Raw genomic sequence first — 6,000 nt, 5'->3', positions numbered from 1 at the left:
ACCGTTTCGACCAACTGAAAAGCGTGACATTTCTGTCGACAACTCCTGCTTACAACGATGAGGCATTAAAGGCTTCCGCCTTAATAAAGTGCGAGAAAGCAGGGAATTTTAAGGCGGAAGCCTTTAATGGCTCATCGTTGTAAGCAGAAGTTGTCGACAGAAATGTCACGCTTTTCAATTGGTCGAAACGAACGTGACGTCACAGTGCGAGAATTTCAAAAGGGGCCAATTCTAGTTCGGCTTGTAACCATGCAACCAATTAAAGGGATCGTATAGTGATGCTCCAAGTAAGTGTGACTGAGTTTAGTTCACTGATTAATTACCCAATTAGCCTAATTAAGCTTTCTAGTCAGGCCAGATAAATAAATAAAACCGAGAAAGAATTTGGTCGAGTTCGGGAATCGAACCCCGGTCTCCGGAGTGCGAGACGAGCACGCTGCCACTCCCAACGCTTTACCACGTTACATGGGCCTGTCAGAAAATGCAGGCAGTGCCGATAAACAACACACCAACACCGGAGCAGTGGGAGGCTGCGCTGTCCAGCTCGAAGCCTGAAGAGCAGCTCAAGCTGATCGACAGGGCTTGCAAGACTGCAAAGGCCGCTGGGGCCCTGGACTGAGGGCTCCACCTACTCTTCGATAAAGAACACTTGTTGTACAATAAAGTTTTTCATTCATTCATTCCGCCATGCCAGCTTTTTTTCTTTTCTTCAACATGGTATTTATTCCAGTGATGTAATGTTCTATGTACAGGAACTATATGCAAGCCATTATGAAAACAGTGTTAAAGAATACATACATGCCAGCTCGATGGTTTGGAATGAACAAAGGCGCGTACGGTGTCTTCGTTCACTCCCATCTCCCTCCCTTCCCGTTACGGCGAGGTTCAGGTGTCCACCGAGGTATGCGAGACAGATACATTTCCTTTCCTCAAAAACCAATTTACGGACGAGCAAGGCGTACAGCCGAACGGGCGATGGCGTTATGTCGACTCCCTGGCAGCGTTGCAAGACGCTGTCGCATTCCACTCATAGAGGCGACACTTTGATCTTAGCCAAAAGGCCGAGAAGCGATGCCGCCGCGGTGGCTCAGTGGTTATGGTGCTCGGCTGCTGGCACGAAAGACGCGGGTTCGAACCCGGCCGTGGCAGCTGAATTTCGATGGAAGGGAAATTCTAGAGTCCCGTGTACTGTGCGATGTCAGTGCACGTTAAAGAACCCCAGGTGTTCGAAATTTCCGGAGCCCTTCACTACGGCGTCCCTCAATAGCCTGAGTCGCTTTGGGATGGTAAACCCCAATGAGACAAATTTCTACTGGTGTCCACCGAGATATGTGAGACAGTTACTGCGTAATTTTCTTTCCTCAAATACAATTTTAATTTTCTTCATTACGGCGCCTCTTTCTTCTTTCACTCCACTTCCTCCCTTCATGTATTGTGCGGTTCAGGTGTCCACCGAGATGACAGAGAATTACTGCGCCATTTCCTTTCCTCAAAAAGCGTTGCGTTCAAAGGGCAACGCATCGCGCCGAACGGGTGGTGGCGTTCCGTGGACTGCCTGCGCCACAACACGCTGTCGCGTTCCACTCGTAATGACAAAGATTAAGAGTCATTAATTGGTAGTTAATTAATGCATCAACCGAATGTGAAGTGAACAATCGCGTAGCAGAATGCAGCACTCAGGCTTTCGCCTTTCACCTTTCACCACTTTAGCCGCTAAAGTTCCTCGTAATTTTTTGAGCGTCTCAATAATTATTGTAATTTGGGTGTACAGTTTGGATCATAACGATCGTAACTTGTAGCATAAAAGAAGTTAATTATTCGCGTAACCATGAACACTATGTCGTTAGCGGTGTCCCGAGCCCACCTCATTCGAAGTGAAGGCAGCGTCATGTGCTACTACTACTACTGTGCGTAAAGCTCCCTACATTCGTGGTAGCAAATTCTGATTATTCACTTTCGAGGTCATGTTCGGAATCACTCTTGTGTTTGAAGGCGGGTCATCGTGACCGCGGACGGGGTCGTGTACACGGTAGGCCAGCATAATAATATCCATCCGAATCATCACAGGCCGACTTAGTACGAGTACTTCTGATTTCACACCAGCCAGAATCTGAGTGATCTTTCCTCTCTGCTGATGCCCATGCGGGCCGGGGTGAGTAGTCCTACCACAGGTCGCGAATCCGTGATAGTTCGAGGATGACATGAACCACATACGTCGGAAATGCACACGTGACGCTTAATAAAAATTTAAGGGCACCAAAGATTACTTGTTTATAGACGTAGCTTCGTTATAGCTCGTGTTGACCGAGCTTTGAAGGCGAATCGTCATTTCTTTGTTATATGCAACATTTCGCTATAAACCATTTCGTTATAACGAGATTCGGCTGTATAAGGATAGCGATTGCTGTCGCCGCTGCTGGAAAAGTCTTTAGGACCTGCATCCAAGGGAAACGGAAGCCGCGTGGTCGGGCAGCGCACGCCGTTGCGCCTACAAACGCGCAGCAGCGCATCTGTAACTGAGGTATCACGTGATCGAGGAGAGCAGGCGACACGTGATCCGTTGAATGATATGGGATCGCAGGTGCGGCTGCTGACGCTGCGCTAAAGCCTCTCAACAAATAAGAAGCCTAACTGTAATGTTTGAATGGTAATTTTTTACTCAACCACTAGGCCATCGCTGCGGGGCTACACAATGCAAGATGGCACCGCGCTGAAGTCAGCAGTGTTTAACTCCAGCAGTTGATTAGAAACTGCACCTCCGCCGAGAATTACACTGGGGCACCCTTCGTCCCACACAAATTTTCAGTTGGGCTAAAGGAGCATTTTCTGCGTCTTCTTTGAATAAGTATTTTTATGTTTCCACGTGCTTTAACGATCGAAAACGACTCGGGCTATGGGGGACGCCAGACTCCGGATAATTTCGACTACCTCTTTTATGTGCAGTTACGTTGCATAGCACACGGGCCTCTATCATTTCGTCTCTATCGAAATTCGACAGCCTCGGCAGGGATTGGAGCATCTTTCGCGTCACCAACCGAGCGCCATAACCACCGAGCCAGCCCGGCGGCGTCTTTGAAAAAAGTAGAAATGACACTTAAGCGGGTATGCTGCACCGTAAAACGCAATAAGATGAAGATACTACCAAAGTGTATTCAAAGAGAAGGCAAGCACAGCAGGTGGCGGAAGAAAAAAAAATATCTGCCTCTCCCGTAACCGAGAGTAGAGTAAGCATGAAATGTTTACGGGCATAACACATTGCTTGTAGATGGTACTAGTCAAAATCTTGAAATGGGTCTAGTGTTCGTTGTCGGCAGGGCAGGGGCAAGCAGTCTTCTTCTGTGGCATATCACTCGCAAAGCGATCGCTTTCCGCAAGACGCTTACTACCTCTCTCACCGCCACCCTGCCCGAGGTCGACGTCTCTCAGACGCAGGCCTCCCGCGTTTGCGAGCTCCTTGCCATCCAGGAGGCTACAGCTGAACAGCTAGAGCGGAGCAGGCGGGTACGGTGGCGAGACTTGACGTCGCACTCGATACCACCAGACGTCCGCGACTTCGGCTGGCTGCGAGGCTGGAGAGTCCTCCCAACGGGGGTCCGCATCGCCGCGTGGGGCATCGCTCCTTCTTCTCGGTGTCCCCAATGCGGTGCGACAGAGACCCTCGAACACGCGCTTTTTGAGTGCGTCGTAGCGCGCACTTTTTGGAGGCTGATGTCGCGCATGTTTTTTGTTAGCCTCGACTCGCACACCAGGCCGCGCGACGCATTTGTGCGACTCTTGCTGTGTGTCGGGGCCTTTGTTTTGTGGCGCCAGAGAGGCGTCGCTTCCTTGCAGGGCCGGCCTCAACGCGCCATGTTCCCCATGCTGCAGAGGGTTCGGGCGCGCCTGTTTCAACAGGCGTGTTTAGATCATGTGACCCTCCCAGAAGACGAGTTCCTGCGGCGGTGGAGCCATAGAGAAACATACTAACGTAAAGAGTGGACACTCCCATAGGGCCCTGCGGCCGAGCTTCTACACTGCCGCCAGCGCCCCGAGCGGGTGGTCAGACCGCTGATGCCGCTGATTCGTCCTCCGAGATTTTAGGCTGACCGCGTCCAACGTTGCCGTGGCTCGGTTTCAGTCAACGTTGGTTTCAGTTTCGTCGGGGGGTCAGACTGCTATGTTCGTCCTCCGAGATGTTAAGCCCACGCGTCAACTTTGTTTCAGTTCCGGTTTCGATAGCAATGCTTTCGATTCTGATTTACGTTTGGCTATTGAAATATTCAACTACATGTTCTAGGTGCAGCCCCAGGGCTTTAATATTTCATTTCTAACCATGCCATACATATAAACGTGATGAACACTCGTATCGCAGACTTTCACTTGAAATACACCAAGCTTCTCGACGAACCTACGCAAGCTGAATTAGTTTATGCAGGTTGAAATAATGGAATCAGAGCTGTTCTTAATTTTGTGCCGTCATTGAGTCGCCTCTTTCAGTTGCAGACATAGAAGGGAATGGTTTCACACAGCGTTTATTTTTTCGCGTTTATAATTTTGAACAGTACAGAAAAAAAATACTTGATAACACACACATTTTATAGAATACATCATGATACAAAGAGCAACAAGAAAGAAGTTATCGTAAAGCCGATGGCACCACGTCACGAACAAAAAACTATTGCACATACGCTCTACGGGTTTGTCATCCAAAACATCACCTGTGCGAACAGGAGTTGTGTCATGTGCTTCTTTGCAGCAGAGAGAACCAAGCAAATATAATTCGCGCACCAACTTAGCACAGCCGCACAGCTGCCGCCGGTGACAGAAAAACGAAAGCAGACGACGCGAAACGAAGTTGTAAACGCTTTATTGCGACAGACAAAAACCGAACTCGTTGAAATTTCGGAAAATTTGTGCAAAGAATGTTTTCTATGTCTAACATTAATAACGTGGTCAAGAAAGTTCTTTTAAATAAACTGCGCTGCCCCCTACACTCCTCGGTAGAGGGCTCGTTTCTCCGGTGGGGCGAGATGGCGCCACGAGTACCATTGCAGCGAACAGCGAAGTCTTTCCGTTTCGGTTCTCCGTCGCCGCAGACGATGGAGATTTTCAAATAATTCTGACCGAATCAGGCGAGTACCCCACCTAAATGTAATATAAAACAAAACTGATCACTCATTGCAACCTCTGTGCAAAATTTGAGCCCGAATAAACGTGCGGTTACGCCGAGAGATTTTTGTTTCGATTTTCTCTGATTTACGCAACACGCGATATATGGATACGGACCGCTTAGATAGAACCCAGTGGACGTGTGATAAGCTGTCGACCTTTGAAGCAGAGTGGAAGCAACGTAGGCCGCCTGGCGGGTGGTCAGACCCTTTTTTGCTCGGCCGCGAAACAGCTTGGGTGTCCGCTCTTTACGTAAGTATGTTGCTCTATGGTGGAGCACCCGCTTCATCGCCGCCAGCGGGGGCCGCGTGACGGTGCGGCTCCTGCCGTATTGAGTGTGTGGTGCGCGGTGTCGGTGCGCGTTCATCGTATTTAGTGAGCGTGCTTCCCCCCGCGATGCCTGGACATTATGGACCCTTTGAACATTCTGTGCTGTGAATGATTTTGTGTGAACGGCGACAGCAGTCGCCGTCGCGTTCTTGTTTCATAGCTTGTTTGTACCGAGCGACACTAGTCGCTGCCTTGTTGTTTTTGTCTTTGTGAGGGACTATGGTCCCTTTTTATGAATAATCAGTCCAATAAACTTCTCTTCAAGACTACCTCTCCTTTTATCATGCTCCATTGCTCGGCTTAAACAGCTGTGACGGTGGCGGCATTGAAATGCAGGACGATGCAGAAGTGTACGCGGACACGACCAGACGCAGGCCTGACAAGAATGCATATGCAGCGCGTTCGAATACTCTGCGAGCGTGTATACATCTGCCTGCCAGAGGGGGAAACGGCATGACCTGAAGGCCCAGCGGCCGGTCTTCTACATACGTGATGATGATAATGATGATGATATTGTGGCAT

Source organism: Amblyomma mixtum, chromosome 4 (genome assembly GCF_055824585.1).
Source record: "Amblyomma mixtum isolate Tamu chromosome 4, ASM5582458v1, whole genome shotgun sequence".
In the NCBI taxonomy this organism is placed as follows: domain Eukaryota; kingdom Metazoa; phylum Arthropoda; class Arachnida; order Ixodida; family Ixodidae; genus Amblyomma; species Amblyomma mixtum.
The sequence above is the reverse complement of the archived record's forward strand: the minus strand, read 5'-3'. Positions refer to the sequence as shown.